This window comes from Castor canadensis, chromosome 9, assembly GCF_047511655.1.
Source record: "Castor canadensis chromosome 9, mCasCan1.hap1v2, whole genome shotgun sequence".
In the NCBI taxonomy this organism is placed as follows: domain Eukaryota; kingdom Metazoa; phylum Chordata; class Mammalia; order Rodentia; family Castoridae; genus Castor; species Castor canadensis.
The window spans coordinates 48,075,762-48,098,974 of NC_133394.1; the positions used below are offsets into that span (position 1 = coordinate 48,075,762).

Sequence of the window (23,213 nt, forward strand, 5' to 3'; positions counted from 1 at the left end):
ATAGGTTCCGGTAGTTTTTGTTTATATTTTCATTGACTTCCAGGAACCTTTTAATTTCTTCTTTTATTTCATCAATGACCCATTGTTCATTAAGCAATGAGTTGTTCAGTTTGCATGTTTTTTGTCTTTATTTCTGTTGTTGAGTTCTAATTTTAAAGGATTGTGATCAGATAGAATGCATGGTATAATTTCTATTTTCTTATATTTGCTAAGGCTTGCTTTGTGCACTAGGATATGAGCTATTTTGGATAAAGTTCCATAGGCTGCTGAGAAAAATGTATATTTTGTAGAAGTTGAATGAAATGTTCTGCAGACATCAATGAGGTCCATTTGATCTATGGCATGTTTTAGATCTAAGATTTCTTTATTGATTTTATTGTTTGGATGAGCTATCTATCGATGATAGTGGGGTGTTAAAGTCTCCCACTACCACTGTGTTGGAGTTAATATATGCTTTTAGGTCCTTCAGAGTATGTTTGATGAAATGTTCATTTACATTGGGTGCATGTTGGTTGATAATTGTTATTTCCTTTTGGTCTATTTCCCCTTTTATTATTATGGAATGTCCTTCTTTATTTCATTTGATCAATGTAGGTTTAATGTCTACTCTGTCCAAGATAAGTATTGCTACCCCTGCCTGCTTTCGGGGACCATTGGCTTGGTAAAACTTCTTCCAGAATTTCATCCTAAGCCTAAGCTCATTTCTATTGATGAGATGGGTCTTATGTAAGCAACCAATTATTGGATCTTCCTTTTTAATCCAGTTTGTCAAAGGGTGCCTTTTGATGGGGGAGTTAAGTCCATTAACATTAACTACTGAGAGAGGTGGTGCCACACCTGCCTTCTCTGGCCAGCTTGTTTATTTACAGTTTTCACGAGGGAGCCCCACTCTCCAGAGTTCAGGTTGCCCTGTCCTCTTTGCTACATGTCTCTTTTTTTTTTTTCAGCTGCTTGTTTATTATTCAGTTTTTTTTTTCTTTTGTTCCTGGGTGGGGGTCAATCTGTCCAGAAGACCTTGATGATTTGTCCCAGGGAGTACCACATGCTGCTTATTTGCTCACCTGGTGGTCTCCTAAGCAGGTAAGGAGTTGGTGTCTGGCAGCGCTGGAGCCCTCCTGGTTTCTCCATTTAACATAGTGTGGGGAAGTTATGTGAGGGCTAGGGGTGTGGAGGTGTCAGAGTTTTGCCTCTTCTTTGTGGTTGTTCCTCTCAGGTGTATCTCCAGCATCTCTCCAAGAGTTTGATTTAGGAAGCACACTTTCTGCTTCCTCACTCTAGTCGCCATTTTGGAATCTCCTAAATTTTCTATACTTTTATTTCAATGTATTGCAAATTTTTGTTCATTTTTTTAAAGCCTGAAATGTGTGGGATTAAATACACAGGCAGATAAGAGTTACTCATTAAGCCATTGTTATCTATTTACTTACCAGAGTCCTGTTCTGATGAAATGTTTTTGAGAAAGTTATTTGTAAGAGTTTTGTGTTTTTTTTTTTTTTAAATCTCTTCTTTTTGTCACCTATTATTTAAGAGCAATATATGACACAGTCAAAATTGACCATTTGGTATCCTATTTCTATTTTAAACTTACAACTCTCCCTATCAACTCAATCTCTTGATCATGAATAAAGTCATATAATTATGATTTATAAATCCCTAACAAAATTAAAAAAAAAAAAGCACACAAAGAAGTGAGTTATTTCTTAACAGTGCTACTCCCTGAAGCTACTGGTCCCAGCTCACTTATGCTACAAAGAATAATTATAGCTGCAATGACCAACATATTGTAGTGTGTCCTCTCCTCCCACCAACTTACTAAAATTGTAGTATAAATTCCCTTTATTAGTTAGGGTTCTACAGAAACAGAACCCATAGAAAAATAAAATCTTATGTAGGTATACACACATCCTATTTTATATATAGGTATATAATGTATATGAATATGTACATATACTTTTCATATATATTTCTCTTGCATATATATGTATGATGATATATGTTATAAAATATTGGTTCATGAAATTATAGAGTCTGAGAAGTATCATTATCTCCCATCTGCAAGTCAGGGACCCAGGAAAGCAAGTAGTACAGTTTAAAGGCCTGCCAACTATCAACACCAAAGGCAGGAGATGATGGATAAATCAGTTCACATAGTCAGGCAGAATTAATTCAGCCTTACTGAACCATTTTATTCTTTTCAAGCCCTTAATGGGTTGGATGGTGTCTACCCACATTGGAAAAGGGTATAGAAGGGTATCTGCTTTACTCAGTCCACCATTTCAAAGACAAGGCCAATCTCTCCTTGAAATACTTTCACAGAAAACCCAGAAAAAATTCATAACACCCTATCTGGGCTTCTGGTGGTCATGTCAAGTTGACATAAAATGAACTATCACATTCACTGATTTACAAACATTGCCAAATATATTATTTCAGTCCCTACTTTACAAAGTTTCTCATAAGCAATCAAATTTTTTGAGAAATACTTTTTGTATAAATATTCTCTCACATCCTATGACAAAACATTTCTTTTTCTACTACCTCCCTAGTGATTATTCTTCAGATTTTTTAGGTTTGATCTTTTAAAAAATACTTTACATTTTTAAAAACCCATTATAACTTAAGGTGTAATATAGCTAAATACAATTAATTTAATTCAAATATATATTTAAATTACTCACATACGTCCTTTATTTAGACTCAGGGACTCTACACATAGTCTTCCATCTACCCATGATTTCTTATCTGTAATGTACATGACTATTCCTAGTAACGCTCTGATTTCAGCTTAATTCTGAGTTCTCCAGAATCTGTCTTTTCAAATTCACATTCCTTAATGTAAATTAGAACCCTCCTCTCATATCATTTTGTCACATTAAATTTATACTTAATCATAGTGTTTAGTTATGTTGTAGGTGACTCTATGCCATCTTTATACTGGATTCGGCTTCATGATGACAAAACTTTGCAGGATTTCTCTATTATTTTAGATTTTAGTTTCAATTCTATGCAGGCTTTTTCTCGTTTCTGTTCTTAAAAACTCAACATAAAATCAACTACAAAGATAATAAATTCTCTCCATCATTATCTTTCTTAGTAATCCCTCAAAGTGATTCTGTTATTGTCATAGATAGGAAAAGATCTTTAATCATTTTTAAAGCAGTTGTAATACAAGGACAGAAGTCATTTGTACCACCACCATTTTGTCATAAAGCACTCAAGCATGATTTCTTACACACTTTAATTCTTAAATTATGCATTTTAAACATTTTAGTATGCTTCAAGTTGGTATTATTCACATATAATTTCTAGCCAAAGTAAGTATTACAATAATATATCCTTTACAGATACATTTACTAACATTTCTCAAAAATAATCATGCTGTGGTTACCAGGGGAAAAAAAGTAGATTATTTTTAAAAACTCTCTATAAATTTGAACTTTACCAGAAACTGTACATAAGTTTTGAGACACAGTTTATATTTTATGGAATTACTCTTGGCTAAATCTTTGTTGTGGCCTTGGAAATCTCCAATTGCAAGTGTTTTTGGAAAAAAAAATCAATGACTCATTTTTGGTGTTAGCATAAACACATGCTGACCTTGTCAAGACAAGGTTCATGCTTTGCTGAAAATGAAGAAACTCAAAATATCAAAAAGAAAGATTATATCTTTCTGTTTATATAATCAAATGAATGAGCTACTCTTATTTCATAAAAAATCACCTTGCTTTTACTATTTCTGTTATGGGGAGGAAAAGCTGCCAAAAACAAATCAATGCTGTAAGACATACTACCCTAATCTGGTATTTAAATTCTTTCGAATGCACAGCAAATATTCATAGTATCAGTTTAGCCAAAAAAATACCTCAAGTGTAGAGAGAAGTTTATAGATGTTCACTGGGCTTAATGGTATCTATTCAAACATCTGTTTGGCTTTGTGATTTTTGTTTCTAAAGCACAACAGAGATTTATTTCATTTTTTTTCTTTGGACAAAAAGTTTGATATAAATAAAATCCCTGTGTGCTAGTAAAACCACATAGTTATAGCCTTGGGGCACAATGAAATATTTAAACTTTGCTGAGCATTTTCTAGAATATAAAAGGCAATACCATTTAATAATATCTTATTGGGTTAACTTGGGAAAACAACAGCAGCAAAAAAAAAATTAGACATGATAAAAGATTAGTTTACTTTTTCATGAAAGCTATTTGTATCTAAAATACAAAGATAAACTGCCATAGGTGAAATCACAGAAGAAAAATGAAAAAGTAGAGAAATGGACAGCTCCCTCTTGTCCTCTTCTAAAGGTTATTTTCATTTTGATATAATATGTTCTTTGATATAACACTGATTCAATTGACTTTATGCAATCTCCCTTTTCAAAAATATTTGAAGAAAATTCTTTTAAGAATAAGAAATCATTTGTCTGACAGTCATGTCTAAGCATACTTTTAAATTAAAACTCATTCTCTTTTAGCAATTTTTAAATTTCTTGACTGATAATTGTAAAACAGTTATTTTTAAAAGGTTATTATCTATCTTAATTGAATATTGCTTATAATTCCTGCCTAAAGGAAAGCTTTATCACAAAAAAGTGCTATAAGCAAAATGCCATAGGGTCCCAGTAAAGATGTTTTTTTTTTTCATTTTTCTTTTATTATTCATATGTGTATACAAGGCTTGGTTCATTTCTCCCCCCTGCCCCCACCCCCTCCCTTACCACCCACTCTGCCCCCTCCTTCTACCCTCCCTCAATACCCAGCAGAAACTATTTTGCCCTTATTTCTAATTTTGTAAAGATGTACTTTTGAAAACTTTTTCAAAAGTGAAATTTTATGGTTACTGAAGAAATGTGCCATAATAAATACTAACCACGTTTTCATATAATATTTTTATTCTTTGTAATTATAATAACTCAAAATAAGAGTAATGTCCTCTCATGTAAATTTTATAAAGTTATGTATGCATATGAAGATTGTTTTTGAATGAACAAGCAAAACTTGTGTTGGGTAGAAGTCTTGCTTTCTACATTCAGTTCCAACGAAGCCCTAACTAACCCCTGCTGTGCCACATTAAACAGATCTAGGCTGATTAATAATTTTAGCCATGTTTTAGTCAACTTCTAAGAAGACTGTGTGTGTGCATATGTGTTTGTGTATATGTGCATGTGTTTAACTTTTTAAGGATCTCCAGGCTCTTATTTTATACATCTAGAAGGACACTGATATATAACACACTAATAAAAGACAAAACTAAACCAACACACATTACAGAAATATTATCATTTGTATTAAAAGTTTACCAAGATGAAATTTGTTTAAGCTAATTAAAATGCAACTAAACTTCTACTGGGAAAACATTGCCTAGCTTTAACCCTAAATTATCAACATTAATGCATGCTATCATGAAATCCCCACAACTTTCAGCATGGCTTACTGAGTAGAGTTTTAAATGATAATAGTATATTTTACTTCTAAAAACTATATCAGTTATTTATTTAAATTTTTCATCTTTATTTAGTATTCTCTATCTTATACTACTTATATCACGGATTTATTTGTTTTGGATTTCATTTACTGAAAAGCTTTGATATAGGCTATGTATTGATTATGATTCTCTGGAGGTGCAGGTTATATATAGACATATAGATACTGATATAGATATAGATCACATGGATGGAGATATAATTATAAAAGGAGATTGATTAGTTTGGAGGCTGCAGAATCCCAAGGTTGCTCTCTGTGTTCTGGATGGTCAGTGAACCCAGTAGCTGCTCAACACAAGAAGCTGAATGGTTCAGAACAAGAAGGGTCAATGACTCAGTCACAGTCTAAGGTTAAAAGCTTGAAAGCTCCCTGGAGAGCTGCTGGTATGAGTTCAATTTGAAAGACTGAAGAAGCTGGGGTCTGATGGGTGATGGCAGCCACAATATTTGTTTGCAAAACTTGCTTGCAAAGAATGGAGCTTGTGTACTGGCAGACTTCCTTCTTTTTCCACTTTTATTCAATGTGGGTCCCAGGCAGTAGATGGTGTCACCCACACTCAGGGATGTTTTTTGCCCCTCATTGGCAGTCCCACATATCAATTGTCTCAAGAAATGCCCTCACAGACATTAATAAAGCACCCGGAAGTGTGCATTGCTGATGTCTTCAGCATCTCTTAATCCAACCATGTTAAAAATCAACATTGACCATCACATTATATTTTCATGTGATTAAGCTGTAAATGTTTCTTGACTCCTTTTGAGCTTCAGAAGATGGGGTCTGTTTCTTGCCTTAACTTTATATTTCCAAAATGTACCCTTTTAAAAGTAAAACATCAGTTTGTAGCTTGTGACTTTGCTATTTATTTCATGATTTCTTTTTTGGTTGTCTCTTTTTGAAATCCGTTATTTGGCTGAACTATGAAAATTATGAGAGCCCCCATTGACTTTAAAATGATATTAGATCCATAACTTTATTTAAATTTATCTATAATTTACCTTAGCAATTCTATCTACATACTTATGAGACATTCTTAAAAACATGTAAAACCAAGGATTGAAATCTCCACCATACACATTAATTTTTTTGTGTTCTGCTTTTGAAGCATGAATAATATTTTCAATTCACTGATTTTGCAAATGTATACATTAAAAAATACTGGTGTTTCTTTCTGCTCCTCCTCCTCCTCCTCCCACTCCACCAACCCAGCAAAGGTTCTTTCAGTATATACCAGCCTGAACTTCAACTTGTGATTCTTCTTCCTTGGCCTTCTAAATTTTGGGATTACAGATGTGTGCTCTTCTCTGATCTTTGTTATAAATAAACAATATGCCAACAAAAAATGTCCTAAGAGGTGATGCTTGCTTGTACTCTATCAGAGAGTGACACCCAAACCTTAGCCACAGACAGATTGTGATTATTTTGGTGATTAATTAGCCAGTACATTTCCTCAAAGAATATAATTTAGCTTTAGCATGTTACTAGACATTATAACTGTACAAATAGAATGAATAAGCTATATGAATTCTGTTAATATTCACTTGTCTGGAATCACTTTCATTGTTTCTACTGAGTTGGTTTACATAGCCACAGTCAAAATGTATATGCCTTTTCTCCACAAAAATGTCCACTGAAGTTTGTCTGGACATCTTTAAATTAGACATAAAAATAAATTATACAAGTTTTACTTTCCTTGTAAAGGAAATTAGCTAATATTCTTAAAACATATAAGAAACAGGTCTGGATAAAAATTGAAATTACTGTACAATAATGCTACCTATTCATAAATGTTTATCTATTTTCAAAGTTCTATATAATTTGAAGTTACAGATGATAAGCTAATCTTACAACATCAAATGTTAAAATTAGCTCTACTGCAGATGATAAGTATTCTGCTGGATCCACAATTAATTTACTGCTTAGGTTTAATGTGTCCCAAATTAATTTATTTCTTTCTCAAATTAAGCAACCAAGCAGCAATGCTTTTGTCATCTCTATAGTATATCAAAAATATGGTCCTAAATCTGGAAAAGGAAAATACAGTGGAGCTTTGAGTTCCAATTAAGTAATTTAATTTTAATGATCTACCACTACAAGCAGCTGAATGAGTAAAATTGTAAAATAGCTTAAGGAATAGAGTTAAGATGCCAGTAGGGCAAATATAGGACACTATTTCAGAGCATGTAATATATGCCTTGAATATGATTATCATTGTGCAAACCAGACACTTTTCAAAGAAAAGGGAAACTATTCAATATGACAAAACAAAAACTGTGAACGGGTACTGTCTGGGGCAGACTGGGAAGTATGATCAGTTACACCTTAAATATATCACCATTGAATGTAATCCTCACAGAAGGAAAGCAAAGTCCTAGAATGTTATGAATGATCCTTTTTACTATGCCATCCTTTTAGCTGATTTATAAAATTTTTGTTTTCCATTTCTATGATCTTGATGGCCTTGTACCCAAAAAGAAATACTTTTAGAAGGGAGCTCAGCCAATTTCCATTAAACTCAATGCCAATAAGTTTTTATTTGAGACTTCTGTGATGTTTAAGCAACAGGTAGAGAGGTGTTAACGAACTGACCTAGGCAATGAATCCTGATTACTAAGGGACAGCAGAGTTTCTGCTTGATAATAGAGAGAAAAATAGCTACCATTATATCACACAATAAGAAGATGCTATGAAGTGTCTCGATCATGTTTCCACTTACTTTATCCCACTATAATCATTGAATAGCTGACTTTTAAAGGGTAACAGACACCACCTTGTAAGAGGACATCTCTAATGCCTTTTCTCCACTGGGAAGGATTTAAAGACAGATAGAGATGTGGGGTGTATATTATCCTGTCTCACTTCCATCACAGTTAGGCTGTACTCTGGCAGTGGTTACTCAGCACACAGTGCTGCTGAAAGCTATATCAATCAGATTTGATGATTACTAAGTACCCCATTCTCTACCAGCCTAAGGATGGTAACAACTGATCAGTGTTACAAGCCTTATTAATTTTCCTTAATTTTGTCTTCACCTTTGTAGATAACGTTTCATGAAACTAAATTCAATTATGCATTTTAAAATCACCATTTGTTTCATCTGAAATTCTTTTTTTTTTTTGTCATTTCTTTTTTGGAGCTGGGATTGAACCCAGGGCCTTGTGCATGCTAGGTAAGCACTGTACCACTGAGCTACATCCCAGCCATCATGTTATACTCTAATCAATGCTATAATGAACATTTTACACTAAGATTACTAAAGACTTTTAAAAAATTCATCTTAATTCTAGATATTTAGCTGTAATTTCTGCTGCCTATATAGAAATGTATTGCTGGTAAATGGAAAATAAAGCGAGGTTTCAATTTTTAAAAGGACAGAAAAATCAATATAAAATAAATGGAAAATTATGTCCCACTTTATACTTGTATCTTAATTAAAATTGCATGCATACCTGCATATATACATATATACACATATATGTATATACTTAGAAATATTTTGGTTCTTGGAAATGAATATAAACTGCTTGAGACGAAAGACTAAAATTATACCAGGAAGCAAGAGGGGAAAGAACTTAGGTAAATTGCCCTGCCATGATATAGTGTTATTGAAATAGGAATAAAGATGAGATCAAAAGGGGGACTTCAAATCAAAAGGAAAAAAGACAGATTAGGCAGCAATGACATAGAAAGCTAGAAATTATAAAATTTCTTTGGAAGAGTTTGTCAACCAACTTTTCATTAAGATTTGAGTTCTGTCATATTCACTTCCAGCCATTTGTGAATATGACTGCATGATGAAACTGTTTTATCTCCTCAAAGATTCAGGAAAAATTTGATACACAAAGAAAAATCTTAAATAATGGTACAAACCAGCAACATCAGTTATGTCCTACCCAATATTAAACCCTCTGCTTAAGTTACAATGTCAAGGATGGCTCTGGGAAAGATGATATACTTCTTCAGATATTTCCAGCCATGAGAAGTAGCAGAGTGCATGCATGGGAGACAATAATGGCATAGTAAAACAGATGCATCACAAAACTGCCCTAAGAAAAGCTTTGGACAAATTATTTTCTCCCTAAATACATTAGGGATAAGAGAGAGATTGATAGGTAATTTTTAAAAGTAGTTCATTGAAATTTAATATGTTTTTTTAAATCCGAAATGTACATGTTCATCATTAAAGGAAAATAAGCTTTACACATTTATAAGAGATATGTTCAAAATGTTTTGAACAAATAGATTCCATGAAATAATATAAATCTCATACAAATGTGATTCTTCTCTTACTTCCTTACTTCACAATTTATCTTCTTTTCTATTTTAGTTCCTTTGTTATGACAGGAGCAGTGCAGGAGGGCAATAAAGACATGGGGAAAGTTTTCAAATGATTGCTTTGATGTAATTGGGTGATGAATCAATGTATATATTGGAGACTCAAAATTTCTTATTTTCTTAGATGGTACTTAATGTGGGTTTCCAGATGGTTGGGCATTTCTTATTGGCAGTTCAGCCTGTCAGATAAGAAACGTTTCCTCTGTTTGGTAATTTTTCCTATAGCCCACGGGTGGCACCACTCTTTGTAGGTGCTAGCCTGAACAGGCATCTCCATTAGAAAGATGGCTCATTTTGACGCCCTTGTTCAAGGTTCACAGAATTGCAGGCATCCTAGATCATCACTTTCTGGAAATGTCATGCATCCATGTCTGCTGCCCAGCAGAAGCTGTCCCCTGAATTCCACTGATCTCATGAATGATGATCTTGAAGCTCCTTAATTGGCTCAATGTGTCTCAAATGATTGGAGAAAATGCTAAGCAAACTGTCAGCCACCACTATGATTAAAATTTTCTTCAGCTCACAAATCATTCACTTATGTTTATATGACTATGTATGTGTAAATATGTGTATATACTGTTACACAAATCTACATTCAACATTTAATCTTGTACTAATTTCTTCAGTTTTTTCCTATAAATCATGGGTGTAATGAAGTGCTGTTTTTGAGAGCACCCTTCTATATCAGCATAACTTATCTGGCAAGGATGACCCCTTCCTTGGTTTCAGGTGTAGGGCTACTTGAAATTAATTGTCTATCATTTATTTTCAGTTTAAAAGTCACAGACAAAATATTAAAACTATAAAACTGTTTATTTTGCATTACAAATTTATATTCTGCTTTTCACATATATTAGCTGACCTTTATTTTGTTTTTTCCATTTTACTTCTAACACTTTCCTCCCAAGTCTCTTATGACTCAAGCATTTAGGATTTTCAGTGCTTTTTCTATCAGGAGAAAGATGTAACCAAAAACAATTTAAAATTTAAAAAAATTTTTAAATTCTTTGATTTCTCAGAACCTATATTTTGATGGAGTCTGGTCAGAGTTAAAATAGTTGAAGGATGTTTAAGGAATATGAAAAATGATCTGTGAAGTATGAAGTCTTCCTATGAGGCTAGAAAGCATTCTCCCTAGATAAAAAAGGACAAAAACAATAGAACAACTTTTTCCAGACAAAGGCCTGTATTCTGCCCACATCCTGTGATTTAACTAAGTCCAGCACCTTCCTTTCTGTATACATTCAGCAAGAACTTATTAAACTTTCATTCATGAGCCCAGTCACTTTGGGATATAGTCAACTTCTCAGGCATCTTTTTTAACTCCCAGTACAATTGAGAATATGAAGAAATTTTCAGCTATGGCATGACAACACTGCGGAGAGCAGTTGTACTTGTCTTTAGAGACAGTCATAAGGAATCCACTGGAGACAAGTAAGCAGAATAAATGATGTCTCTCAAAGGGTGGTTGACGTGCATATAGACAAATCACAGGATTAGATATGCCGCCTTCTTCCTCTCTAATGTCTTCCTAGAACTTCCAGTCAACTTTGGAAAATAGAGATAAGTGAGAAATGAACTTAGGGGAACTTTCTCTTACATTAATGGTAACTACTTTGATTCAAAATAATTTTTAAAAACCCTGTATCACAAGGAAAAATGAAGATAACTAATAATGCATATCAGAGTTAAGACTGAAAATTGGAGTATTTTGTATGTGTATGTAAGAGAACATACATTACAGAAATACAGCTATTCAGAAAAAACTATGTGTAGATCACAAATGTTATTTGGTTGTACGATCAGGATTAGTGCTGAACAAATTGAACATTTATATGGACTAATGAGACAGTGAAGTTAACATTTCATAAGTATTTTAAATCTAATTTATAACGTATGAATGATACATCTGTTCCCTCATAGGAAAAGAACAATTTCTAAGACCTGCAGAAGGTAGGGCAATGTTTTCCATTATCATTTTCAGTTAAAGTTCACCACATGCAATGCCTTAGATGTTATAAATTACTCAGTTCTACAAACATTATTCATGTTACCAGCTGTATTATTTTCATAAAAATCAATTTTCCATAATTTCTGGAATGAGTAAATTGCAAGTACAATTTTTGTGAAAAACATATGAAAAGTTGCTAAGTTCAGAAATATTTAAGTGTATAATCTAACTCTAACAGGAAAAAACCATGAATGATAGGTAAATGATGGAATATTAAAGAATTCCTTTTAAAACACTGTAGTTAATTTGCCTTTGCATGTATTTTGGGTACTCTGAATATCGACTCCTAAGAAAAATGAATCATGCCCTATCCTCTCTAATTGCAAAACTGTCAGGCTCCTTACCTTGGAAAGCAGTGCCCTGTTACAATGGCTATACAAAAAATCATTGCTGATGAGAAGACTTGTGTCAGAAACTGTAAGCAATTAATTTCTACACTGATCTCTGGCATTCATCCAAACTTTTTAAAACTGAAAAAAGTCTTGCCATAATGTCATTCCATGAATATATTTCCAATGAGGCTGTCTAATAACTTAACTGTGAAGGGATGAGATTAAATCTAATATTAAGATAATTGGTTCCTATTTAAATAAATAATGTATAATGCTTATTTCCAGAAGTAAAAGACGTTAGTTAACAATAAATAAATAGATAAGGCTACGGCCTGTTATGCTATATTTTGGACCAGAAAAATAATCTTAATTTTAACATGGACTCAAAGTGAAACCTGAATATGGGCCAAAAAAAGAAAATGTTGGTATTATCCTTGCTTAAAGCCTTAGTTTATTTCTTAGCACACATCCACTTTGCCAATAAATTATTTATGGCTCTAATTACCTAACAGTTCTCACCATTTACCACTAGCCCATGTCATCTATACCTCACCCCTATACAACCTCTAAGTTTATCTGTTTAGTATCTGTTTTCCACATCTTCACCAGAGTTCATTAGTTTACTAAGACTTTCATGACAAAATACTGGGTTGAGTAGCTTAACCAGAAGAAACTTATTATCTAGAGAGGTCTAAGATTGAAGTATAAGCAGGTCTTTTTTGTCCTGAGGACTCTCTCCTTGACTAGCTAATGGCTGTCTTCACATTGTCCTCTCTTCACAATGTCCCTACTATTTGTGTCTTCAAATTTCTTTTTTATTAGAATATAACTCAGATTAGATCATTGCCAACCTATACAAACCCATTTGATCTTCATTACCTCTTTAAAAATTTTTTCAAATAGCACCAAATTCTGAGTTACTGCAGTTTAGGACTTCAACATATGAATTTTATGGGAACACAATTAAGCTCATAACACTCATTTTTTTTTCAAGAGAAACTAATATCCTAGCACAGTTTTACTTAGAACCATACTGTAAGTATAATGGCTTTCTAAGTCATCTAAAATGAATATGCTTCCTGTTTCTGTCTCTAATATCTTTCAGACTACATTGCTTCTCTGTCCAAACCAAGCTGACTTCTTTCTTTCTACAATATATAAGTCAGCTCTTACATCAGAATAATCACACTGATAGTCCTTTAATCTGAAAAAATGTTCTCTGAGATATCTCTGAGATATCACTCTGTATTGAATTCTTTGCCTTATGTATTCTTTGATGCCAATAGAGATCTTCCCGATCATTTGCCTAAAGTTGTACTGCCCCACTTCTATTTCCTTTTACCTGCTTTTCTTTTTCATTTCTATTACTGCCTAATAAATATTTATTAATTATTTGTGAATCTATTTAGTATATAAAGTTAAAAACCTTATAAGGTCAATTTTGCTCATATGATGTACCCAGTTACTAGATTAAGGATAGTGTAAGGATATTTGTGGAAGTAAATAGATGAATTGACTGATAATAAAATGTTGTTGACACCTTTGAAATTGAACAAGGTCTCTGTTTAGCAATACCATTTATCTAAGGAAGTTTAACTTCATTGCCTTTAAAATAACCAAATCAGTCTGCATCTTGCTTTAAATGCTTCCAGACAGAACACAGTAACTTCTTATAGATTCTGCCAAAGTTTACAATGTCTTCACTAATGAATGTTTTTCCTTTAGATATGTTTTTACATAATATTTAGATTTGTCTTTACATAAGTTTAGCTTTTGTAGTTTATATGCTAAACTTCTCTAACTTGGTAGCATATTAAATAGACTATTACATACCTAAGATAAATTTCAAAAAGAATAAGATTATTTCCACTTAATGTAGACTAGCCTTTTTTAGCTTAATGACATAAAATGATGACAGATAAATTTCACACATTAGAGATAAGGTGGCTTCTCATATGCAAATTTTGTGCCTCCAAGACCAATTGAAAAGATCCTAAGCATCTCCAACAGAAGCCCATTCAACCAATCCACTGAATGTAAGACTAATGACTTGAGCTGTAATTCCTATTGATTCCTATCTGTAAATTTTTCCTACTGGAACATTGTTTACTTCATAGTTAGGTTACATAATAATTTTCATCTAACTAAAATTTTCATCTACCCACTAAATATTATGTTCTATAAGTGTTTTCCTCACATTTTACCTTAACTTTCCTCCGTATTAACTCTGCTTCTCAACACTGAAAGTTGTCATTCTTATGTGGGTTAGACTATTGAAAAGGATTGAAAGCATCCAACTCCTTTATTCATGCTGTTTGTACTTACTATTCTCCATAGATAACATATTGAATCAACATGATGTACTTCTGCCTCATGTTCTTATACACAGTATGATTATAAATAGTAGAACTCATTAACTCTCAAAAAAATTCTGGGTTGGATGATAAAGTGCATTGCCACCATCTGGGAGGAAAGGGTTAACAAATGAGATCTAGTTGCTCAAGATTTGCAAATATCCAGAGGATTCTGAAAGCATAATTGACCCTTGGCCAATCTTAGAGAATGTGGTTCTTGATGTTCTTGTGTTACTGACCTCTGTACTGATTTGTACACTGTTGAATTGAACACAGTGTACCAGCATGTTGGTATTGTTCCGCAGGATACAATACAGATCTGAGCCTTGTACTAGGTTCTGAGTTTTAGTTATCATGGCTTTTAAGAGTAAGGTGCTTACTTTGTTAAGTCTCAGGCCTGGAAACCTGAACATGATTCCCAAGAAAGACGTGACATTTGTGGGTTCCCGTGCTTTGCCACTAGAGAGAAAATGCCTGTTATGACACCCATGGGTGAAGGACTTTCAAATCTGAGTCAGCTAACACTAGATTTTCCTTAATTTATACATGTTTTTATTTTTACTCTTTCCTTTTTGCCTTCAATTCTTTCCTGTAATAAGCTATCATGATGTATCTAACTTGCTGTCATGCCCTATGAATCATTCTGAAATAAACACCTTTGAGGGTAGTTGAAGAACCCTTGAAATAGCCCAGTGTGACCCTTGTTCAATTTCCATAGGTAATTAAAGTACCATATACAATATCTGGAATAATTTGAAAAATTGCCTAAAAGTCACTTGATGTGTTGCAATTATTCAAATATTTAACAGAATTTTAAAAATTGAGCTTGTCTTGCTAGCTACAAATAAATTTTTATTTAATGTCACTTTCATAGTTGCACCTGATGTAATCTGTTCCAACTTTTGAATAAATGCCCATGTGCACCCTGTGAATTATTGAGTTCCACATACTAGGATGCTCTTAGACCTTATATCTGAATACCTACTCCATGCCCCCAAGGAGGATGCAGCAAATCAAAAACTAATATCAAATGTATATGCTAACATAGCCTTTATCTTATCTTTTGATACTGTATCATGTAGCAGAATGGGGTTTGTTTTAATAATAAATTCACTATAATTAAGATAATTGCACAGGACTAGCAATAATGAAGCAATTTAAAGTCTTTTGGAAGACATTAATGGAAACAGTAAACTGAAAACACAGAAGGTAGAATATGAATGAGTAGAGAGAAATCCACCTGAGACAAGTTTGATCTCTGCAGAATTTCAGTAAAGTACCAGACAAAGAGAAGGATAGAAGTGGGGCATAGCAGGTGAAACAGAAAGCACAAGAATCTGTGAGAGTCTGTGTAGTGCTTTGGTCATTGTTAGCCCTTTCTCATTTGAAGTGCGGTACCCAATGACCTAGTATCAAGCAAAAGCAAGCATGAAAAGCACTTTGGTAAGTCTACCAAATTCCTTCTTTGTTTGAAGTATTTCGTTGGTAGTTAATTGAATGCTTTTGGCACCTTCTCACAGATAGGAAAATAAAATATTTTCCTACTAACTTATCAAAACTTAAAATTAAATGTGCATGTATACATATGTACATACTATATGCATAATATCAGGTGAACATTTTTGAAACTTCTTTTTGGTGAAGTTAGGGTTTGAACTCAGGACTTTTGTTTTGCAAAGCAGGGGTTCTACAACTTAAGCCACATGTCCAGTCCATTTTGCTCTGGTTACTTAGGAGATGGGGTCTCACAAACTACTTGTTGAAGATGGCCTCAAACCATGATTCTACTGGTCTCAGATTTCCAAGTAGATAAGATTACAAGGAGTGGGCCCCTGGGGCTCAGCTTAATTCTCAGCTCTGAACTGAAACTCAGTGACCCCTAGACATTTTCAGAAGGTCTGTGCTAATGGAAAAAGAATGGCAAACAAACTCATTTCAATCCAATTCTGTATTCATTTTATCTTTACTTATGAACAAACAATAAAAATATAGCACGCACATCTTTGCAGCAACAGGAGGAGCAGCTGTCCACATGCATAACATCTTTACTCTCCCTCTTATTCTCTTGCACTGTTTGTGTAAGCCTGCTGTAGACAAAAGCCAAGGTACATACATCCATGCACAGCACATAGGCCCAAAGTCTTCTTGATGGCTCAAAACACCAGGCCCACATTTCAGTTGTTTGTAAAAAACATAAGATGGAAATATCATTTCATAATTACTTACAAAATGACATGGGAGGGAAGCAGGTGGAGTCAAGGGTCATTTCCTCTTACTGGACTAGGTTAGTTAATGCACATTTTAAATTCTTATTCAAAGCTCATGTCATGAATATGTCATACATATTCTCTAGACAAATTCACACACAGACTGCAGCTCTCTCATACTCTGGTTTACATTGCTCCAATGACTAGTGATTGTTAAACATTTTTAAATTCATCTATTAGACACTTGTATGTTTCTCTTTTGAGGAATGTTTAGGCTTTTTGTCTTTTTAAAAAATCAGATTATTAATTATTATTATTATTATTGTTACTGGGTTAAGTTCCTTATATACTCTGGAATATTAACCTTCTCTCAGATGCATAATTTATAAGTATTTTTACCCATTCTCTAGGTTATCTTTTCATGCTTTTTTTTCCTTTGACACACAGAGGCTTTAGTTTGATATTATCGCATTTGTCTGATTTTGGTTTTGTTGCTGTAGTATTTGAGTTGAGGTCATATTTTAAAAAACATGTTTTCCCAGACCAATGTCATGAAATATTTTCTTACTTCTGTACTTTTATAGACCCAAGTCTCAAATACTTAAGTCTTTGATACATCTTGAATTAATTTTTGTATATAGTGAAAGAGAGGGGTCTAGTTTAATTCTTCTAAATGGATTGGAATGTTGACTACCAAAAAGACAAAAACATTACGTGCTGAAAAAGATGTGAAAAAGACCCAGACTTTTACACTGTTGGTGGAAATGTCATTTATGATAGTCATTGTACAAAACAATGTGGAGGTTGCTCAAACAGTGAAAGTAGAAGCATTATATGATTCAGCAATCTCTCTACTGGGTATACACATACAAAAATAAAACCAATGTGTAAGAAGTGTTGCATTCCAATGTTTATTATAGATTTTCCTTTACAGGATGTACCCCAGGCTGTTTATTTCCTTTGTAACTGCTAAGAAAATTTACCACAAATTTGCAAATAAACTTTCTGCCAGGTATTGAGGGGGAGGGAGGAAGAGGGAGGGGGCGGAGTGGGTGGTAAGGGAGGGGGTGGGGGCAGGGGGGAGAAATGACCCAAGCCTTGTATGCACATATGAATAATAAAACAATAAAAAAAAAAAGGAAATTTACCACAAATTTGCAAATAAAGTTGGGGATGTCAATCTCAGACCTGTTTAACAGCCCTCTTTACCAACTATTTGATTATTTATTAGATAGACTGTACCTAGATATAACTTTGCTGTGTATTCTTGCATTAGATTACAGACATGAAAAGTTTCCAGTTATGTTAAACTGTAGGTTTTAAAGAAAACAAAACCAACAAACAAACACATGAATAATTATTCTTTCTGCTATAATACAATTAGTTTGCATACAGCTTTGTCTTTTGTTGACCATGATTTTGACCTTTGAATCAACTTCACATTTTATTAGTTCATGTTAATGACTTTAATAAGGGTTTGTTTGCTGATTAGATGGTTGGTTTTTGGTCCTATGTTCATTCATTCAATACTCATACAACCAATGTGTCTTAACTCTTTATGAATTACACTTGGGTATAGTTACTCAAATTATTGTAATCTAAGACTTATTTTACATTTTGGCTCTGAAGAATCTACACCATTACTTTCACTTATTTTTATCTTTGTTATTATTTTGTTTGAATGTTGCTTTTTATTTTAATTGCATAATTTAATAACCTTTATTTATCATAACAAATGTAAAGGGAATTGAACTCACATTTTATGTTTTTTTTTAACCTTTGTTTTTTCCTTGCTATTTTTTCCCTTATTTGTTTTCAAATTTTCCTCTCTTTTAAATAATATCTTTTCCGATTCTATGGAGATGGTGTTCCTAAAATGATTACTTTTAATACATTTAAAAGTATTAGTTTTAATATTTTTATTGAGAAATCATAATTTTTTTATATTTATAGTATAAAATATGTTTTAATCTATGTATATAACAGAGAATGATAAAATTCAGCTAATTAGCATATCCATTACCTCAGTTATTTGTCATTTGTGGTGATATATTTGAAACTTGCTCTATTAGTTATTTTAAAATATGAAATATATTTTTCTTTTTTCTTTTTGACAGCACTGGGGTTTGAACTCAGGACCACAAATTTAATAGAAAGCTTCTCTTACTACTTGAACTACTCTACCAGCCCATGAAATATAAAATGTATTTGACTAAAGTCATCCTGTTGTGCAGTAGGTCTCAAAGCTTACTCCCTTTGTGTAGCTGAAATGTTGAACCTATGACCAATACTCCCCATTCTCTTGCTCCCCATCTTTCCCGCCCACAACTGTTATTATACTCTCTGCTAGTATGAATTAGTATGAACTCATCTTTGTTAGAGGATTAGTCTATATATATAAGTCGTGTAAGTGAGGTCATGCTTTTTTTTTATTTGTCCCTGGCATGACCTCACTTATATGACTTAAATGTGAAATAATAATATAATCTCTTTATTTGATATGATAGGGAGGAATCCTGGCCTGATGCTCACATAAATATCTTAATCTGTTCCCTAATTTTGAATAGGAATAGAGCATGTGAAAGACTATTTCAAAATTTTGCATTTTACTCTCTCATTAGTTATGTTCTTGGTTTTGTTCCCCACATTTGCAATATCATATCCCTGCCTACTGCCCTCTTTTGACAACATTAATTTATTGTTAGCATGAAAATTCAAACTGTTGGTTGCTATTAGCTTCACATTCCTGTGTATATATTCACAGTTGATAAATATTATGTTAAAAAACTTAAGTAAGATGATATGAAATGCCATTCATTTAAATAACAATGACAACTAAAAATTAAGTCAAATGATAGATGCCAGAAAGTTAGAGAATAGAGTACCAGGGGATGAATTATTGTATATACATTGAAATTTACCAGATATAACTTTATTGTGACCAGGAGAACTGACATATTTCTCTTTCTATATAGTTACTACTGTGTGCATTAGTTGGAGTCAGGAGGACAATGTCTACCAAAAACTATGCGTTCTTCCCTGTCCATGTAGTTTAATTATTTTACACATTGTATTTCAGATGACTGCAGATCAGTTGCTAGCAAGAACCACCAGCTAGTGTCTTCAAGTATAGTGCTCTCCCTCTTCAGGGATCTCAAATCTGACTCTGGCAGCTAAGCTTGCTCTAGTGATTTTTAGTAGTCAGTTTCTTCAGAGTCACCATGAGTCCACAGGAGTAGATCAATCAGATAGGGTGTAAAGGGTCTGAAACTCAAAGGTGACAGAAACCTCCAAAGGAATTTCTTCAAGATCTAACATTTTTCCATTATAGGTAACCAGAACAATTGGGATACATACTCATCCCATGTCATTTCCAGAATTATCAATTACATATCTTTCAATAGAGCCCAAGACATACTCTAAACATTATAGAGTAAATTGACATTCCTCACATTCATCATAATATACTGCCTCACTGTTTTAAAATCAATTACTACTAATATGACAGTGTGTTTTATAGAAAGTTTCCTGGTTCTAAAGATAGGCACAAGTTTGTGTCCTGAATGGATTTTTTAGCTGCATAAAAGTAGACATATGGCTTAATGTTCTTGAGTATCACTTTTTTTCCTAGTTCATAAAGTGAGAACCAAAAACATATCCCTCATACTAAAATTTTAAATATTATAAGGTCAAAAACCATAATGAAGTTTTTACTCCTCCATTTATATGTGCAACTTGGTATACAAAAGTAGTAACAATCATTCAGCTAAGACCTATTTGCTTGTAACGGTATCAAATAGTTACATAGATTTTTTTGTACACATTTGAAAGTGAATATACAGTAACAGAATTTATGTCAAATACTCTTAAAAATTGTTTTAGCATGAAAGTTAAATGACTGATCTATGTCATAATGATTATGTGGTAGAACTGAAAAGTTCATGCAGGCATTTCCTATTCCAAGTTCAGTGAGTAAAAGTTATCTCATTCTGTTTATCGCTTGGTAATTGATACAAGTGAATTTTAGAGTTTTATTGAGAAATGGGCATATAAAATTACATAATAGCAATAAAACACATTAGAGCTTATTATCATCATGGGAAGATTACTAGGCAAAGTGCTTTACACGTATCATCTTACATATTTTTGCAACATCTGTGATTTTTATACTGAAAATGTTAATCATTTAAATACATTCAAATGAGTTTGTTAAACTGACAATGTTATTCATTTAAATATATTAAAATGAGTAGTGACATTATTAAACAACTGTTTTCTGTTTCTGTTCCAAAAATTAAATTATATCTGGAGGACACATTTTGTTCTTTCTCAGCTTTCCCCTTAATATCTCAAACTCTTCAAATCCAAATTGAAGTACCAGAAGAAAATGCATATTTTTAGTTTTATAAAATTGGTGTGTCAATTATTATAGTCATTTTCTATGGAACTATCTGGCATTTTTTTCATTCAATGTATTTCAGGAGGGTGATATAATTAATTGATTGGCTCTAAACTTATAGTAGATATTGTTATTGAATAAAAACAGAATCTTATTTTTCTTCCCAACATGGATCATCATTGTGATTGACATTGTCATTTTAGATGGAAAAACATTTCTTTAACTAATTGCAAATTCTCTTCTTATAAAACATATTTAATATGTAATAAAGTTATTCGTAAGTGCTTTATTCTGTTTTTAAATAATAAGTTGTTTGTTCCATGTTGGTTGTTTAATTCTATTTTAAAGTCCCAACAGTCACTGTATTATAATTTTATTTCCCATGCTTCACTACAGGAATTTTCCACATGAAATATTGAACAGTTTGAAAATGAATTCATTTTTATTTTGCAACAGAGAGGAGAATTTAAGAGCAACTTGTGAATATCAGCATAATTCATTAGCTATGCCTCATAGGTAGTACCTGAACAAAAATACACATTGTTTCCTACATTTTGCTTCTATAGTATGCTATACTGAAAAGAGGGTGAATACTTACCAGAGTTTAGCTTGAGACAAACACAGTTGAGGCAGATGCTGGCCAAGAGTTCTTCAAAAGGCTCTTACAGCAATATCGAATCTTACCATCATCTCAATATTCCCAGACACTTTAAGATTAAAGTCTGATTAAACTTGAAACTTGAGGAGATTCTTGGGTGCTAGATTGTTGTGACTGTCAACAAGCTTTCTTTGTTTAGACTCAAATTTTATATCACCTAAGCAACCAGTTTTGATAGTTTCATTATAGAAGTTGGGTTTTATTTCAATTAAATCACCTACAAAGTGCTAACTAAGTACACAATTATAATCAATGCAAATGAAGCATAGGAAATTAAATATCAGCCAAGCAGGAAAACAGATGGAAAAGGATGGAATTATCAAATTTTTCTGTTAAAAATTTCATTCTGGAATTTCAGAATACTTACGCAACTAGCACCATGGTGTTGCAGCATGTAACTTCCATTTCTGGTTGGTGATTCATTAACACTAAATATATTTTTGCTTTTACTTTAACATGTGTAAATGGTGTATTATATCCTAACCTAGGCTAGAAGTCATATTTTTGCATGTTTTTCAAACCACAAAGAAAAAAAATTTCATGATAAAAACATACCCTATAATGTTTAAATATTGGGTCATTTTGTATACTTTATTCATTTTAAATTGGTCTGGTCTCAGTGTGTTAAAATTATTTATCAGTTTTTTTTTTTTTTACTTTTAACATTCAATATTGTGTTAACGATAGCCAGATAGGAGTACATTCATCACCCAGAATCCAAGAAGCAACTTTAAAGTGCTATGCAATAGATAATCCTGTTTCCATAATTCTGCCCAAATGTCAAGTCCATTTTCAGCTTGTCTTCTAATCAGGAAGATATACATGGAAAACAGAATAAAGCATTTTTCAGTGCCTCAGCATGCTCAAAAAAAAAGATAATAATCAGCAAAGAATATAGGTCATGAAAGCACAGAGTTTAGGTCAAAAAAGCAGAGCTGCAGAACAATCCATAGAGAAAGCTGTTCCAGGTTATAATGTATTGGGTTGCAGGGCTTTTGCAGAATGCAGAAGAGGGAGCAAAATGTTTCAGGAAGGCAAATGGGAAAGGCTCTGTTCAAAGTGAACTTTGTTCTGCCTCACAAACAGATACTGTGATTCTTTTGCAAATAGAAATAAGGATTCTAATTTAAAATATCATGTTCATGCACTGGGGTTAAAGTAGAATAGTAACACTCTGGTGAGAATCTACAAAAAAATGCAAATTCACAAAACAGATTTGGTTTTTAGATCTATAAGATCTAAATTGTTTATATGGGACATATGTAACTGCAGTCTGATGTTATATAATTATATTTAAGCTAACTCTTAAGTACTATTCGTCTAGTGTTGTGTAGAAGTAAGGACTGAGATATTCTAAAGCAATCATTTCTGTGACTCTCACAGACTTTTTATTGTTTGTTATATCCCATTTCTTAATGTTACACAATATTTCTATC

The 23,213-nt window shown here is 32.8% G+C and overlaps 1 long non-coding RNA gene across 1 annotated transcript; it reads left to right on the forward strand.

Annotated features, from left to right (window-relative positions):
• The first annotated feature begins 310 nt into the window (after positions 1-310).
• LOC141410868 (uncharacterized) lies at positions 311-19,136 on the forward strand. The gene is made up of 3 exons (XR_012435656.1): positions 311-1,080; positions 17,655-17,732; positions 18,838-19,136. It is a non-coding gene; the product is annotated as an uncharacterized lncRNA (long non-coding RNA).
• The last annotated feature ends 4,077 nt before the right edge of the window (positions 19,137-23,213 follow it).